Consider the following 19,021-nt stretch of genomic DNA (forward strand, 5'->3'; position numbering starts at 1 on the left):
AGAGGGCACTTAGAACATCCAAGTGGGTTTCTGTGGAGACAGTCCCTTCCTCCCACCAGCCTAGAACCTTGCAAAGTGTCAGGTGCATAACAGATCTTCAGAAATCTGTCTGTGAAGAGTTCATGCCGGGATCTCAGATTGGGTAGGAACCAGGCTGGACCAGGTTCCACATTTTTTTTTTTTAATCTTGTTTTTCCTGGGGACAGGAGACTTGGGAAGAGGCCACCAGCAAGACGGCTGCTGGGATTTGTGGTATCTCTGCGTCCATTCCTCACAGGATGCTGCTTGCACAGTCAGCTCCTTTCGCTTGCCATAGTCAGAATGGGGAAGAGGGTTTTCTATTGAGAAAAACCACAGCTATAGTTTCAGGCGCTTTCCCAGAAATCTCACCCCAGAACAGCATCTTGCCAAGCTTTTCTGGACCAGAACCAGTCTCTGCACTTCCTGGGGGTTTCCTGACTCTGGGGAAACAGGGGCTCCCCGGTGCCAGGGCCAGAAAAGGGCTGGAGACAAGCAAGGGGCTGCTGGGAGGCTGATATGTAGGTTCCCTCTCTGCTCAGATCACAGAGGGGAAGGCAAGCCTGGGAATCAGCCATTATGGGATGCCTGCCGGCGCCTGCCCCCTGCTCAGCCTGTTTAGGTAGCATGACCCTTCAGCCCCTTGCCTGACTCACTACAGTCAGCTCATCCTACCATCAGAATGTCAGCTTTCCCACCTCCAGGTGAACATCTCATGCAAGGGGCTAGACACGTGCCTGTAAGTGGAGACAACCTGACTTTCCAAGAACAGGTTGTGTAGATGGCTTTTATGCAGGCTTGCTCTTGGCAGAATTTGGTTTAAGACTCACTTGTAACATGCCACTACAGGGAGAAATTAGGGGACGGGACCAATGGCCCCTATCTACTTCTTATTCTTAAAGCTTACTGAGAGAATATGCTGGAAGACCAACCAAATTAGCTTAGGTTGTTCCAGCGAATTATGGAGTCATAGCTATCCTAACATCGGAGTGAAAAGAAGAAAAAAAAAAATTATCTTTGAAAATCCCTTAAATTTCCCCACAATGACATCACCCGTGGTTTTGTGTATATAACCGGTTGTTGCTGCTGCTGCTAAGTCGCTTCAATCGTGTCCGACTCTGTGCGACCCCATAGACTGCAGCCCACCAGGCTCCCCCATCCCTGGGATTCTCCAGGCAAGAACACTGGAGTGGGTTGCCATTTCCTTCATAACAGTGACAGTCAAGGCATCTCTAGAATCTTTAATTTATTATTTCTTTTTCAAGAACCTTGGCAAAACCATCAACCTATCTGCTTGGCCCCTTGCAGGTGGGTTCTGCTGTTTTGGCCACTGGTCAGGAACCACTTTAAATGACCCACATGTTCATTACCCAGGCCTGCCAGCACTGTTTCAGACCCGATGGCATCCATTGCTATCAGCCATGAGTTATGCAAGAGGAGTGATGTCTAGAGGTTAGGTTTAAATTCCAGTAAGTTAAATGTGCTTAAGAACAATGTCTGTGCATTCCCTGTGTAGCTACAAGGAGGAGCCCTGAAGACCTAGGGACACAGATAGCAAAAGCCGGGATGAAGACAGCTAGATGGGACCTTCAGACCTGGGCACAGGGAGAGAAAACCTAAATGGGACCGTCAGACCTGGCCACAGGGAGAGAAAACCAACACTTCTTCTTTTTTTTTTTTTAAAGAAGGTGTGTGTGCATGCTAAGTTGCTTCAGTCATGTACAACTCTTTGTGACCTTATAGACTGTAGCCCGCCAGGCTTCTATGTCCATGGGATTTTCCAGGCAAGAATACTGGAGTGGGTTGCCATTTCCTCCTCCAGGGGATCTTCCTGACCCAGGGACTGAACCCGCATCTCTGACGTCTCCTTCATTGGCAGACAGGTTCTTTACCCCTAGTGCCACCTGGGAAGCCCCTTTTAAAGAATAGCTCTCCTGAAAGTAAAAGTAAGAAACAGTGTTAAAGAAATTTCATTCTTTAATATTCTATAAACACTTGAATGACCATAGAGTTCCAAAGAACCTCTGTTGATGGCACAGTGTGAGGGGGGAATAAACCACAGTGGAGCACATAGGATTTTACCTCCACTCTGATGTTAGCTAAGCAGAGACACAGAACCAGGAGGGAATACACCCGAACGGCTGTGTTACAATGATGGGATTCTGAGTGAATGACCTTATCTCTTTTCTCTGTTTTCCAACTTCCTGCAGTACGATTGCATTATTGTAATCATTCTTGAAAACTATAAATATAGGAAAGATATACAAAGAAGTTAGATAAGGCACTTGCTCGTGGTCCAGTGGCTAAGACTCGACGCTCCCAGTGCTGGGGGCCCGATTTTGATCCCTGGTCAGGGAACTAGATCCCACATGCCTCAACTAAGAATTCACATGCCACAACTAAGATCTGGCACAGCCAAATTAATTAATCAATTTAAAAAGAAGTCAGACAAAAGATGAAAACAATAATAGCAGTTAAATCCAAGTTTCAAATGCAAAGAGAGAGCGAGAGAAAGAAACTTGGTTCTTTAAATTCATGCAAATTTAGAAAAAGAAAAAAATCTTTAAAAGGCCCAAAGCTGCTGAGCTGCTGTTATCTTGCAAATGTTGCTCAAAGACTAAGGTGCACTCCAGAAGGGTTAGGTCTGGTCTTACAAGGGTGGTGGGTATTGTAACATTTTTCTAGCTAGTCACATTCATTTTCCCAATAAAAAATTATTTCTAATATCTCATATGTTAATTACTGAACCATTTAGACTGCTGAGATTCCTGAACCTTGCTTTCACCACCTCTGGAATGTGGAGGTGGAGGTTTAGTCATTAAGTCATGTCTGACTCTGGAGACACATAGACTGGGAAACTAACAGGCTCCTCTGTCCGTGGGATTCTCCAGGCGAGATTACTGGAGTGGGCTGCCATTTCCTTCTCCAGGGGATATTCCTAACCCAGGAATTGAAACCATATCTCCTGCATTGCAGGCAGATTCTTTACTAACTGAACGACGAGGGAAGCCCTGGAATGTGGACTGCTTCAAATGCTTCAAATGCTAACCGGCCACTCCCAGGATGTGCATTAAAGTCAGCTGACAACCAGAAACAGCCAAAATGTCTATCAGCATGGGATTCCTTAAATAAAACACGGGACCCTCCTGCAATGAAACCCGCTTCTGCTGAAATGAAGACATTTAGAAGCTCTCTGGGAACTGGCGAGGAGAGACCTCCAGGATGTAGGATTCAGTGACGTGAGCAAGGTGCAGCTGTGGAGGCAAGAACTTGCTTCATTTTGTGTACCTGGAGGTGGAGGGGAAGGAGAACTCATATTTGCTTATATTAAAAATTGCAGAAAGAATCTCTGGAAGAGTGTACAAGAAAAGACTAAATTTGCTCTGGGGATAGGTAAGGGTGGGAAAGGAGATTGGAAATCGGGCTGATGAGAGTAGAAATGGAAGCAAGATACATTTTATGCTTTAAATTTTGGGAGTGGGGGTGTGACCTGCAGCATGTGGGATCTTAGTTCCCCAACCAGAGATCAAACCCGCACCCTCTGTGTTGGAAGCACAGAGTCTTAACCACTGGACCATCAGGCAAGTCCTTACTTTGATTTTTTTAACCATGTGAAGTGTGATAGTCCCTCAGTCGTGTCAACTCTTTGCGACCCCATGACGGGCTCACCAGGCTTTTCTGTCCATGGGATTCTCCAGGCAAGAATACTGGAGTTGGCGGCCGTTTCTTTCTACAGGGAATCCTCCTGACTCAGGGATCGCACCCGGGTCTCGTGCATTGCAAGCAGACTCTTTACCATCTGAACCACCAGGGAAGCTTTGGTTTTTTTTCTTTAAGCATGTGAATATATTACCTACTCTCAGGAAAGAAGTATATGTTGATTTTCACATAAATGCATTCTACTGTCCATATCAGCATATCATAAATACATTCCAATGCATATGACAGTGACCTCAATCCTGCTGTCACTTTTAAGATAGTGTTTCTCAAACCAGAGGGCCAAGTACACAAACCCACAGGATAAAGATTTGCTGAAAGGTCTGGAAGGATGACAGATGTAGACGTAACTCCAAAGTAGAATGTAGCTTTGCTGAAAGCCCTCCCAGCTTGCTGCATACTACCAACCGGTGGCCTTGTGTGGGGTGAGATAAGCAAAGGCCAGGGATCTCTCTGTGCCCAGCATGATGCGAGGGGCAGATCCTCGTGAGTTCCATCTGTGTGGGGTTTACGGACTTTCTAAAGGCAATTCCAATTGGTCTCCACAGCACCTCTGGGCAGTAGTAAACATCCAGTGAACCAGTGAAGTTGCTCAGTCATGTCCAACTCTTTGCGATCCATGAACTGTAGCCTACCAGGCTCCTCCATCCATGGAATTTTCCAGGCAAGAGTACTGGAGTAGGTTGCCATTTCCTTCTCCAGGGGATCTTCCTGACCTGCAGATCGAACCCAGGTCTCCCGCATTGCAGGCAGACGCTTTACCATCTGAGCTACCAGGGAAGCCATCTTTGTTTTTAATAAGAAAAAAAAAACTAGGCTCCAAAGGCCACATGATCAGATTAAAGTTACTTGACCGGTAACTCCTAGATCAATCGCTTTAGATTGTTCTGACTCTTGAACAATGCCTATGTTCTGTTGAGAATTTGTGTATTTCTGCATTTACTCACTTAAGACAAGAGCTATCATTGTCTTGCTCTTGACTTTTGTTGGCTTTTTTGTTTTTATTTACATGGTGAATTTTTCTGGTGGTTTCAAGGAAAAACTGAACACACGAAAAATCTGGGGAAAGTGAAAGGAGGAAAATAAATCAAAGCAAAGAGGTTTCGCTGCCTGCAAGCTGGGCATGCGCAAATGGACTCTGACCTTCCTCACGGCCATGGCTGTTTCTGCTGCCTCGTGTGTGGTCCAGGTTGGTGCTCTGAGGGACGCTGGTAGAACGGCAGGAGAGCAGCATGAGAGCTGACGAAGGTAACCTGGCAGTCGGAAAGTAGAGACCGAAAAAAAGTCCGAACGTTGAGAGGCCCTTCCTTTCTTAGAGTGATTCACAGAGGAGAAACCCTGGACCCTTTCCAGGAGTGAGGCGGTGGTTGATCTGCGATCGTTGCTCCTTATCAGTATTTCCGCTCTGACTCACCCACCTGCGACACTCAGTCCAGAGCAGTTAGCACCTGGAAATGGCAGCAGCACAAGGGCCACCTCCCTGTTCCATTTGTCTCCTTATCTCAGCGGCTCCCATTTGTATCGCCCTGATGCTCCTCTAGGAACCAGGACGTGGCATTTTCTCATTTGACTCCAGCATTAAAGGGAAGCAAGATAAGACAGGTAAGAGGCACCACTTTCACTGGAGGGCAGACAAGATGTACAGCAGGAGATGGGCCCATGCTTGGTTTAAGACTCTGTCACCATCTTGAAATCCTCAATAATTTTACCTTTAAAAAATTTATGGTGGTAAAATATTCATAACATAGAATTTGGAGTTCAGTAGCATTAAGTACATTCATCAGTTCAGGTCAGCTCAGTCACTCAGTCGTGTCTGACTCTTTGCCACCCCATGAATCACAGCATGAAAGGCCTCCCTGTCCATCACCAACTCCTGGAGTTCACTCAAACTCATGTCCATCGAGTCGGTGATGCCATCCAGCCATCTCATCCTCTGTCATCTCCTTCTCCTCCTGCCCCCAATCCCTCCCAGCATCAGTGTCTTTTCCAATGAGTCAACTCTTCACATCAGGTGGCCAAAGTATTGGAGTTTCAGCTTTAGCATCAGTCCTTCCGATGAACACCCAGGACTGATCTCCTTTAGAGTGGACTGGTTGGATCTCCTTGCAGTCCAAAGGACTCTCAAGAGTCTTCTCCAACACCACACTTCAAAAGCATCAATTCTTTGGCGCTCAGCTTTCTTCACAGTCCAACTCTCACATCCATACATGACTACTGGAAAAACCATAGCCTTGACTAGACAGACCTTTGTTGGCAAAGTAATATCTCTGCTTTTTAATATGCTATCTAGGTTGGTCATAACTTTCCTTCCAAGGAGTAAGCATCTTTTAATTTCATGGCTGCAATCACCATCTGCAGTGATTTTGGAGCCCAGAAAAATAAAGTCAACCACTGTCTCCACTGTTTTCCCATCTATGGGGCCAGATGCCATGATCTTAGTTTTCTGAATGTTGAGCTTTAAGCCAACTTTTTCACTCTACACTTTCACTTTCATCAAGAGGCTTTTTAGTTCCTCTTCACTTTCTGCCATAAGGGTGGTATCATCTGCATATCTGAGGTTATTGATATTTCTCCCGGCAATCTTGATTCCAGCTTGTGCTTCTTCCAGCCCAGCACTTCTCATGATGTACTCTGCATATAAGTTAAATAAGCAGGGTGACAATATACAGCCTTGGCACACTCCTTTTCCTATTTGGAACCAGTCTGTTGTTCCATGTCCGGTTCTAACTGTTTCTTCCTGACCTGCATATAGGTTTCTCAAGAGGACACCTTTTTCCCATGGAAAAGAAATGCAAAAAAGCAAAATGGCTGTCTGAGAAGGCCTAATAAATAGCTGTGAGAAGAAGAGAAGCAAAGGCGAAAAGGAAAGATAAGCATCTGAATGCAGAGTTCCAAAGAATAGCAAGGAGAGATAAGAAAGCCTTCCTCAGGGATCAATGCAAAGAAATAGAGGAAAACAATAGAATGGGAAAGATTAGAGATCTCTTCAAGAAAATTAGAGATACCAAGGGAACATTTGCTCGATAAAGGACAGAAATGGTATGGACCTAACAGAAGCAGAAGATATTAAGAAGAGGTGGCAAGAATATACAGAAGAACTGTACAAAAGAGATCTTCATGACCCAGACAATCACAATGGTGTGATCACTCACCTAGAGCCAGACATCCTGGAATGTGAAGTCAAGTGGGCCTTAGGAAGCATCACTACAAACAAAGCTAGTGGAGGTGATGGAATTCCAGTTGAGCTACAATCCCAAAGAAAGGCAATGCCAAAGAATGCTCAAACTACTGCACAACTGCACTCATCTCACACGCTAGTAAAGTGAAAGTGAACGTGAAGTCGCTCAGTTGTGTCCGACCCTCAGCAACCCCATGGACTGCAGCCCACCAGGCTCCTCCGTCCATGGGATTTTCCAGGCAAGAGTACTGGAGTGGGGTGTGCTCAAAATTCTCCAAGCCAGGCTTCAGCAATACATGAACCATGAACTTCCAGATGTTCAAGCTGGTTTTAGAAAAGGCAGAGGAACCAGAAATCAAATTGCCAACATCCACTGGATCATCGAAAAAGCAAGAGAGTTCCAGAAAAACATCTATTTCTGCTTTAAGTACATTCATAATGTTGTATAATTATTGCCACTATCCATTTCCAGAACTTTTCCATCACCCCAAAGAGAAACTCTGCACCCAATGACTTCCCATCCTTTCTTGCCTCCAGCCCCTGGTAACCTGTATATAACCTTCTGTCTCTACGAAGTTGACTATTTTTCTAGGAACCTCATCTAAGTGAAATCATATGGTATTTGTGTCGGGCTTATTTCATTTAGCACAGTGTCTTCAAGGTTCATCCATGCTGTAGCATGTGTCAGAACATCCTTGCTTTTTAAGACTGAGTAATATTCCACTGCATGGACTATAAGCTAAACCACATTCAGTTTATCCATTCATTCCTCAGTGGACACTTAGCTGCTTCTACCTTTTGGCTATGTGTATAATGCTGCTAATTACTTTTGGTGCACAAGTTTCTATTATTTTTTATTTTTAAAAGGGTAGAAGCTAATAATAAATGGAATTTGGTAGATAAAAACCTTCAAAACCTAAGGCCAGTTGGCAGAAAGTAGCAGAAAGGATCTTAGGTATTAAAAATGTAAAGAAAATTGCTCGAGGGCAAAGTTGTTTCCTGCTTGATTTCTTCCTTGTTCATCTGTTTCAATCTGCTCCTCCTTAACCAGTTGTTAGACACCTTGTTCATTTAATGATAGTTTTTTCAGGGGAAAGAAACACTATATTAAAGATCAGATCAGATCAGTTGCTCAGTCATGTCCGACTCTTTGCGACCCCATGAATCGCAGCACGCCAGACCTCCCTGTCCATCACCAACTCCCGGAGTTCACTCAGACTCACGTCCATCGAGTCAGTGATGCCATCTAGCCATCTCACCCTCTGTCATCCCCTTATCCTCCTGCCCCCAATCCCTCCCAGCATCAGAGTCTTTTCCAATGAGTCAACTCTTCGCATGAGGTGGCCAAAGTACTGGAATTTCAGCTTTAGCATCATTCCTTCCAAAGAAATCCCAGGGCTGATCTCCTTCAGAATGGACTGGTTAAATATATTAAATATAGCCACCGACAATAAATGTATCCCAATTTGAGATATGTTCTGTGTGGATAATTATTATTGTTGCATTGATGGAGATTCACTGTATTAGTCTACTTTTTAAATGTTTGGCATTTTAATAAGAAAATAAAAAATAATTTGAAAACTGTTAAAAGTGTGTCTTGAAGTAGAGGCAAGAAGGTTCATTCTACCTCCTGACTTAATCCACCTTTCCTGGCTCAGTCTCCTTCCGGGGGTACCGGAGATGGGTTTGGGTCCCCACGTCTTGACAGAGCACTGGGTGCCCCCAGGAGGCCTCCCAGGGGTCCCAGAAGGGTACAAGCCAGCTGTCCTGGACTTATTCCCCTCCTCCTCACTGTCTGTACAGAAAGGAGTTCCAGTAAAATTAACACTGTGGATGGAGAAATAAGGAGAAGGGGGGCACCCCTAGACGGGCTCCTGGGATGCCCTTCTGTCTCCTGCCAAGCTGCCAGGGAGAGGAGGCGGGGCTGTAAACTGATGCTTCCTTCAATCCCCAGGCCCATTTCCTTATATTAGGAATTTTAACAAAAGAAGGAATAGTAAGCCCTACAGTAATACTCTGCCAGCCTTTCATGTGGTCTGGGAACATCTGCTTGAGAAACCACATGTTGCGGGGTGAGTCACCGGGGTCTGGCCTCGCATTGGCTGAGAAGATCTCCTGATGCTGGAGGAAAACTGGTCTTTCTGCTATTGGAAGGGAAAAGTCCCAGGCCGCCAGCCGCGCCTTGGCTCGGGCAAGGCTTGGAGCATTCTGCCACCTCCGTGGCCTCCCAGCTTCTCCTGGCAGGATGCGCAGCTTCCCAAAACAGTCTGCGGAGTTTGGGAGACATTGGAAAAATGATAAAGACAGTCACACAATGGCCAGCAAAATCTGGGTGTGAGCATCTGGCCCTGAAACTCTGGCCACTACACCCCCACCTCGCTTAAATGAGCTGACTGTTCAGTCCTGGGTGTATCATTCCTGATGTGAGTGAAAGTGTGATGGCTTCTTAATTCCATCGTAAAAGAAAAATTATATTTTCCATAGTAGCAACGCCTTTCTGGTTTGTATGTTAAGACTTGTGCCTGGCAGATGGATCCCCAAAGCAGCCCAATGAGAGCAGACCTGTGTGAAGACCTGTGGCCTCGGTTCTCCAAAATCCTAGAAGGTGCAATTCTTGGGTTTGCCCATGACCACTGTCTAGAAGGGGCTGGCTGCTGTCACCACAGGCTCCCGTTTTCAGGGCCAGGTCTGACTGAGCCAACTCCTCTCTCCTCCAGCTCTGCTGGCCACCTCTCTCTGGTTACCATGGACACAACTTTTCCCCATTTTCTGGAAACATATTTGAGAAAGAAGTCGTTGCTAACCCGCGTAAATTGGTGCTAATATCTTTGCATACAATGTATCTGGGACAATACTGAAGTTCTACAGTCTGAGTTAAAAGGATTTAGAGAAACCACAGCAGGAATAATAATCATTGTCTTGTTTTCAAGTCAATACACCCCAGTCTTGGCGCTGAACTTCCATGAACTGTTCCATTAAAACTTTCCCACAAATTGCCCAAGATAATGCCACAGTTTTACAGGTGGAAGTGGGTCCAGCAACTTGTCCAAGGCCACATATGTTATAAGTGGCAGAGTTGACCATGTTCAGCCTTGACTGAGCCCAGACCCCTGAAAGGCCTTGAAAGCACCTGTCTGAATAGAGTTTACTTTTCAACTAGGCCGAGGTTCCCAGTTCTAATGCACTTGGTTGAGGTCACACAATGAGTTAAAAAATGATCTAGGATGCGAATCAGGTATCCTGTCCCCTGGGCCAGGGTGAGACGGTTGGAAGAGCTTGGGCTGACAAGTCACCTTGGGCTGATCAGCATCTCTGCACACCAAGTCCCCCTCTGCAGAATCAGCATGGAAAATCCCCACCTGTTTGGAGTGAAGAGTAAATGCAGTCATGAACATGACACCCCCACATTCACCCTTTCACTTGTTAGGACTGAGTCATGCAACTATAACTATTACTGTTTACCTGGCAGTGGTACTGTCCTCTGTCACTAGTTCCTCCTTGTCTGCTGAGATAAGAAGTAAGCCTTGTGTCCTTGATTGAACAGAGACACGGCTGGCAACAGGGCAGGCCCTTGTAGATCCTTCCTGTCACCTGCTCTGTTGTTGTTTTTTCTTAAATTTATTATTTATTTTTAAATTTTATTTTATTTTTAAACTTTACATAACTGTATTAGTTTTGCCAAATATCAAAATGAATCCGCCACAGGTATACATGTGTTCCCCATCCTGAACCCTCCTCCCTCCTCCCTCCCCATTCCATCCCTCTGGGTCATCCCAGTGCACCAGCCCCAAGCATCCAGTATCGTCCGTTTTTTTATTTTTATTTTATTTTTTTTCATATTTCCCAGTCACCTTTATTTATATAAAAGTATATTAAATAAATTATCTCAAAATATACAAACAACAATATTACCTCTATAAATAGAAAATCCCCATATATAAAACCTTTGTTCAAATTATATAAATACATACAATGTGGACCATAAAGTCTGAAGTACCTTAAACCTTAAACTCGATATGATTTGCTGGTAGAGTAGTCTTATAAAAACATAGTTAGCTGTCAAGTGTTTCATCGACAGCGCTTGTCAGTTAAAGTGCTAAACTGTAATGCGTATTAAGAATGTGCCCCAAATACAAGTCTTCTGCTTTTAACACATTCATATAAACGTTTGCTAATTGTTCAAACCACCAAAAGCACTCAAAAAAAAAAAAAAAAAAAAAAAGACCTTAAACACCATATTACAAAAAGACAGACATACATTAGAAAGTCCACCCAATTTCCACCTTACTTTCCCACGTGGTTTGATGTCAGCCTCTCAAAAGTTCTCCGAAAGTCCACGCAGGAATTTTTAAGGCATTTGTTCATTTGTTAAATTTATTTTTAATTGGAGGATGATTGCTTTAAAAGTCGTGTTGGCTTCTGCCATACAACAATGTGAATCAGCCACAAGCATGCATATATCTCCTCCCCCGTGAACTTCCCTCCCATCCCTTTCTTGGTTTTTGTTGTTGTTTGCTTGTCTTTCAATCTTGCTGTACTACCAGGCTTGTGGGATTTCAGTTCCCCCACCAGGGATCAAACCCCAGGCCGTGGCGGTAAAAGCCCAAACCCAAACCACTAGACCAACAGGGAACTCCGTCACCTGAGCTGTTGTTTGGAGTAGTCATCCAAACCCAAGGTTGGGTTCTGAGACCTGGGCTGAGATCTGGCCCAGAGCGGACTGACCACTGTGAGTGAGGGGGTGGCTATCTGGTTACCAATGTCTTGATTTGTTGAGGACTGAGGGGTTTTCCTGGGATGTGGAATTTTCAGTCCTAAAACCAGGACAGTCCTGGATGGCAGCAAGTCTAGGTCAGAGTGAATATCCTAGGGGATCTCTGGGCATTTGGAGGGAGGGGGCCCTGGTTGGCACTCACGGGGGTGCCAACAGTGAGGTGTCTGGGGATTTGCCCAGCTAATTGGCAGAAGTCTTCCCTCTCTGGCCAGGAGGAAAGCAGCCACTTTACTCTGTTGCATGAGGCTTGAAATCAGGTGACTTACCTAAGAGTGATCACAGCAACTATTGGAGGACACAAAGGTCGCCCCACCCTTTGCTGAGACTCTGGGGTGCCCTCAGCTGCTCTGCTCCCTCTGCCAGGAACCCCACCAGCCACTACCCAGAGAGAGGCAGCTGCAGGGTGAACCCCAGTCTGCTGGGACCTGGCGCACAGGCTTCTCATTGCTAGGGTCTCTCCTAGGAGCTTGGGGGCATTTTGTATGTGTGACTTTGCATTGTTTTTCTTAAAGAAGTCCCCACACTGATAAGCTTCAAGGTCCATCAAAGCCTAGATCCACCCCTGGGTGAAGGCAGTGACTATCAGGGGGGAACTTGGGCCTCAATAGGGCAGGAAATTGTTCCCAGAAGAGAACTGAGGGCATTTCCAGCCCCAGAGCCTGAAGCCAGCTTTGCCGAGTCATTGCCCAGTGAAGAGGACAGAATCTGGAGCAATGAAGACGTCCCTGGTGGCTCAGATGGTGAAGAATCCGCCTGCAATGCAGGAGACCTCGGTTCGATCCCTGGGTTGGGAAGATCCCCTGGAGAAGGGAATGGCTACCCACTCCAGTATTCTTGCCTGCAGGATTCCACGGACAGAGGAGCCTGGCAGGCTACAGTCCATGGGGTCGCGAAGAGTCGGACACAACTGAGCGACTAACAACTTTCACTTTCATTGGGGAAAGAAGCTGTGACCCTAAACTCCCACAGGGCAGAAAACTCAGCCCCTGCTGTTGAGGGGGCTGGACGGTGGGGTTATAGAGAGTTGAGGGAGCTACGCCTTGGAAAGAGGGAGGCTGCCTGACTCCTTACAGCCCCTGGACTTTGGGTGGGTAACATCCCCCTGGAGGCTTTGTTCTCAGCGCTGGATTCTGGGAAAGGTGAAGCTAGCTGGCGCCCCCTAGGGCTCAAGGGCTGGAGTGCGGCCCGCTGAGGAAAAGGCACCGTGGGCCCTGCGCTGTGCGGCTGCGGGCAGGACGCTTCCTCCCGCGATCCTCAGTTCCCCCATCTGCGAAACGCCTGACACCTAAGAACCCATCCAGCCGAGAAATTTGATAAGATAAACTAGAAATTAAGCTTGCTACTCTTTCCATCCTCTGCAATAACTGACCTATAGTATAAAAAAAAAAAAAGCGAAAATGGTCCAACGACATAGGGTGAAACTTTATCAGTCTGTGCAATGGCACCCCACTCCAGTATCCTTGCCTGGAAAATCCCATGGACGGAGGAGCCTGGTGGGCTGCAGTCCATGGGGTCGCTAGGAGTCGGACACGACTGAGCGACTTCATTTTCACTTTTCACTTTCATGCATTGGAGAAGGAAATGGCAACCCACTCCAGTGTTCTTGCCTGGAGAATCCCAGGGACGGGGGAACCTGGTGGGCTGCCGTCTCTGGAGTCGCTCAGAGTTGGACACGACTGAAGCAGCAGCAGCAGCATCTGCTCAAGGCAGGAACTCCAGGCAGGAAAGAATGGTCTTGACCTCCAGCTGCCCAATCGGCAGATAGAACGGGCAGGACTCCAGGAGACGGATCTCAGTCCTGGCTATTACCGAGCTCTGCTCCCACGTCCGTCTATGTCCCCCCACATTCATTGCTGCTGGCAGGGGATGAATGCCGCTAGCAACGCCTATTCTGATTCTTCTGAGGGTGTTGTAAGAATCAAATAGGAAAGAGCTTTGAAGGATAAAGTTCCACTCATACTTAACGGATTATTGTTTGCTTAATTCCTTGAAAGAAAATCACAGTGAGAACTTTCTCCATTCCTTGAGGGCTGAGTTTACTGAGAAGAGTTTCAACACCCTCCAGTGGGACTTTCACACCTTGCGCAGCCTGCCAGTAAACGCTCACCCTGGAGAGATTGCGGCTGGATCTCACTGTTCTGAAAAGCGGTCAAATGTGGCTTTAGAGTATTGGCCTAAAAAGTTCCCATGTTTATTGATTCACAGCCAGCTAGGGCCAGTCAGCCCAAAGCCTGCCAGTGCCACTCTAATTGTTACACATCTAGCTACCTTAAACATCATCCAAAGAAACATTTTTAGCTCTTTAGAGCCTACTTGCGTGCATACCCCCATGAAACCACACTGAACATCTGCCAACCAGAGATAAGACAGACCCTGAGGTTATGAAAGATCCCACATCACTGTGCCTTTAGGAGCTCCCCCACCCCGACCTTGCTTTAAGCAACACTGCCTAGATATGTAAGCACGCTCTCTGCTCCCTACCTCTGCCCTATCCTGGGGTTCTCTTGCCCAACCGCCTTCGAGGGGGTGGCCCTTGCCAGAGTATCTAGAAGGTCTCTTGCTGGGAGGTTCTTCGCCACTTACTGCCCTAGTATCACCCAGTAAAGCTTGTGTGTGACTGCCCCCCATGGTTCTGTCTCTTCCTTCATCAACGCTTGTTGTTGCTGCTGTTCAGTCGCTAAGTCATGTCCTACTCTTTGGGACCCCATGGACTTCAGCACAACAAGCTTTCCTGTCCTTCTCCATCTCCCAGAGCTTGCTCAAACTCATGTCCATTGAGTTGGTGATGCCATCCAACCATTCATCCTCTGTCATCCCCTTCTCCTCTCTCCTTCAATCTTCCCCAGCATGAGGGTATTTTCCAATGAGTCAACTCTTCCCATCAGGTGGGCAAATTATTGAAGCTTCAGCTTTGGCATCAGTCCTTCCAATTTATATTCAGGGGTGCGTGTGCGCTGGGTGGCTTCAGTCATGTCTCTTGACACCCTCTGGACTGTAGCCCCCCAGGCTCCTCTGTCCATGGGATTCTCCAGGCAAGAACACTGGAGTGGGTTGCCATGCCCTCCTCCAGGGAATCTTTCTGACTCAGGGATCAAACCTGCATCTCCTGCAACTCCTGCATTGCAGGTGGATTCTTTATGGCTGAGCCACGGGAGGGGAAGCCCTGAATATTCAGGGTATCAACCCTAAAGTCCTTGAATTTATCATACTCACTCGGCCTTCACATGAATCAGAAAACAGACATTTCCCCAGTGGCTCAGCTTAGGTGCTGATACAAACATCAGTAAGCATCCTAAGTCTGAAAGTTCTCCACATGAAACTTTGGGGTGGGGGTAGCAGCTCCTGGAAACAGAAGGGCAAACCCCAAACCTAGCTCTCCAGGTGTCAGGTTTGTAAGGTGACTCGTGGTCAGACACACGTGCCTAGAGGTGGGGACAGCTGCAGAGTTCACCTTTGCGCCTGGGGTAGGATCAAGGTGGACAGGGCCCCAGGATGCTGTTGCCATAAGGTTGGAACTTGGCAGGTAATTTTACCCAGGAGAAATCACTGAAGAGTGAGCATTGAAGCTGGAGGGATCTCTCATGGAGATTAAGCACAGCTTCATTTTACAGATAAGGACATTTTAAGCCTGGGAAGTTATGTGAAGTGACTTTCTTGGTCACACACTCATTACTGGCAGAGCTAGGTAGCCTAATCCATTACTTGTCAACCATAATACCCTATTTAAACATGCACAGGGTCAATTTGTACCAGCAAGCTCCTTACATGATGTGCTATGAGAACGGGTACCTGAAGACTGGCGGTTCACTTTATCTGACAGCTGTAAAATCAGGGCATCTCATTTCCCAGCCAGGGCCTGGTTCAGTGTGAGAACTTTGTCAGCCAGTGTGTGTCCTCTCTAGCTACAAAGAACCCTGGGCAGTGTGGGTCTAGATCTGACACGGATCCCTTTCCTCAAGTAGAGACTGGGAATGAAGACAGCTCAGGGAACAAAGGAGACAAAGACTGAATCCTGGTAACACTGTTTGAGCTCCTGGGTCAAGCCTCACCTGAAGTCCTCTCAGGGCATTTCAGTCATGGAAGACCTGGAATATCCCTTTCCTACATAACAAATTTGAATCGATTTTCTGTCATTTGCAGGATACACTAGAGTGGCAAACCTGCCATCTCCCTGTGGTTATTTTCCACCACCATTCCCCTGTTGTGGTCCTTTGGATCACTGATACAGATGCACCTCCTGCCATTCCCTCTTGTGATGCTCTCAAAGCTCAGCTTCATTTGACAAACATTTGCTGGACTTCTGCTGTATCCCAGGCCCTGTTTTATGCTCTGGGAGAGAAACAAGGATCATCATTAGGACACAGTTCCTGCTTTCAAGGAATTTATAGACTCAGAACATATTTTTAAATGAACCACGACACACAGATATATGTGCACTTGAGTGTTAAGTCACTTCAGTCATGTCCAACTCTTTGCAACCCCATGGACTGTAGCCCCGCCAGGCTCCTCTCTCCATGGGATTCTCCAGGCAAGGATACTGGAGTGGGTGTCCATTTCCTTCTCCAGGGGATCTTCCCAACCCAGGGATCGAACCTGTATCTCTTCTGTCTCCTGCATTGGCAGGCAGGTTCTTTACCACTAGGGCCTCTTGGGATTCTCAAATCCTAAGTAAGATGCAGAAAGTGCCTAGGAAGAAGGAGTTCAGTGTGGGGAGATGAGGCTGGGACACTGAGTTATAAAGTGAGAGTAGCTTGGAAGCAAGGGCCTCTTGGGTGAGGACGACTTTGCCCCAACCTCAGTTGGCCTGCTTTCAGGTGGTTGTGGGTCATTTCTGGAGAGAAGTTTAGATTAAGTTCTTCAGGGGATGAGCTAAGGGCCTTCTGCTCATATGGGCTACTCTGGGGTTCTCAGGTTGGAGAAGAGATGAGTGTTTTCAAATGTATACTTTGCTGTTTATGTTTATATACGTGGGGATATATGGAGAATAAAGAAGCATTGCATTTATTTTTGTGAGGTCTTAGAAAACTGAGATAGGACCAATCTGGGCAGACTTTGCTGTTGTTGTTCAGAACACTCAGTTGTGTCCAACTCTTTGGGACCCCATGGACTGCAGCACACCAGGCTCCTCTGTCCTCCACTGTCTCCCAGAGTTTGCTCAGATTCACGTCCACTGAGTCAGTGATGCCGTCTAACCATCTCATCTTCTGCCGCTCCCTTCTCCTTTTGCTTTTGATCTTTTCCAGCATCAGGGCAGACTTTATGAGACTCTTTCTAAGACCCTGGATGACCTGTCTAGCCTTTCTTCCTGCCATTCCTGTACCCGCTCCTCTCCTCTGCCCGTACGGGACACACAGGAAGCTTGAGCAACACTGAGCTACTTCTTGTTCCCAGGACACACAGATCCTCATCCCTCCACATCTTCCTCTTCCAGGAAGACCTCCTTCTTGTTCACCCACAGAGGGCCTCCCCATCCCCTGCATCTCGCCTAGAACCTTCCCACCCGTTCCTGGGAGACCCTTGTTTTCTCCCTGCATCTGTCACATCCTTTATACACACTCTGTGGAGGGAGGGGAAGAGGGTGAGAGACCTCAAGACAGCAAAGTGTGAAACAGAAACAGGAGGCTCTGCAGGGCCCAGGCCAGTGACGTTCAGTCAGACAGGTCTTTCTTTTCTCTGCTGCCAGTGAGGGCCCGGATCCACAGCAGTCAGCCCTGTTACCCACTGGGAGTTCTGTTTAGAATGACATCACCTGTGCCCTGAAATGCCATCAAGGCCCTTCTGGAAGAATCTAGTCCAGCTGGACCACCCCTGTCCAACTGCTAAAACCACCCATAAGCCTCCAGCTCCCTCAAAAGCACGGTTGTCCTTGGATCATGTTGTTATTGGTGGCAGAGATGTCTTCTCTCTGGGTTAGACAGTCTTCAGAACAGGAGCTGTGGATTTCCTTTTTTTAATTTTTAGTTGGAAGATAGTTGATTTACAAATCTAGACAGCATATTAAAAAGCAGAGACATCACTTTGCCAACAAAGGTACATATAGGTTTCTCCAGTAGTCATGTATGCATGTGAGAGCTGGACCATAAAGAAGACTGAGCTCCGAAGAACTGATGATTTTGAACTGTGGTGCTGGAGAAGACTCTAGAGAGTCCCTTGGACTGCAAGGAGATCAAACCAGTCAATCCTAAAGGAAATCAACCCTGAATAATCATTGTAAGGACTGATGCTAAAACTCAAGCTCCAATACCTTAGCTACCTGATGTGAAGAGCAGACTCACTGGAAAAGACCCTGATGCTGGGAAAGACTGAGGGCAGGAGGACAAGGGGGCATCAGAGGATGAGATGGTTGGATGGCATCACTGACTTGATGGACATGAGTTTCAGCAAACTCATGGGGGATAGTGAAGGACAGGGAAGCCTAGCGTGCCGCCATCCATGAAGTTGCAAAGAGTCAGGCATGATTGAGTGACTGAACAACAGTTGCCTTGCAATGTTGTACTGGTACTGCCGTACAACAATGTGAACCAGCTGTAAATATACACATATCCTCTTCCTCTTGAGCCTCTCTCCTACCTTCCAACCCACCCCTCTGGGTTATCACTGAGCACCAGGCTAAGCTCCCTGTGCTGTTTAACAACTTTCCACTAGGTATCTATTTTACACACTGTATATATTTCGATTGTATTCTTTAAGTTCATCCCACCCTCTTCTTCCCTCTCTGTAGCCACAAATCTATTCTCTACAGCTTTGTCTCTATTCCTGCCCTACACATTGGTTCATCGGTACCATTTTTCTGAGTTCCATATATATGTGTTAATATACCTAGCACATGACCTGGCTTATAGAAGATATTCAATAAATTTATGTCAAATGAGTTGGTGAGTACAGAAATGAATGGATGAACTCTTCCTGTGGATGGAGACTGGAAATTAAAAAACCCCACTGAGTTCTGATTATTCTAACTATGGGCTTTGAAAGTCTCTTCTTTCTCACTTGAAATATGAGAACAATGAACACCTGTGTTCAGGCTCAAAAATGTGGATTCTAAGAACACCAAACCTCCTTAGAGTGACAAGTTTCCCCAAGTGAAGTCTGCTGCAAGAGCTCTTAAAATGCTCTTTCAGTCTAATGATTCCCATTAGAACCTTGGTCAGCCTGGAAGACCAGGGACCCCCACTCCAGTTCCTTCTTAATGCAAAGGCTCTTTGTGCCAACTTGCCCAGCATCCCATGCTAGTTAGGGTAGAGTTGGATACCCGTCCAGTTCTCTTTCTACAAGACCACACTGTCCCATCCCACAAATGACGCTTGGAGGGCTGTAGACATTTAATATGCTGA

This window comes from Bubalus kerabau, chromosome 21 (genome assembly GCF_029407905.1).
Source record: "Bubalus kerabau isolate K-KA32 ecotype Philippines breed swamp buffalo chromosome 21, PCC_UOA_SB_1v2, whole genome shotgun sequence".
In the NCBI taxonomy this organism is placed as follows: domain Eukaryota; kingdom Metazoa; phylum Chordata; class Mammalia; order Artiodactyla; family Bovidae; genus Bubalus; species Bubalus kerabau.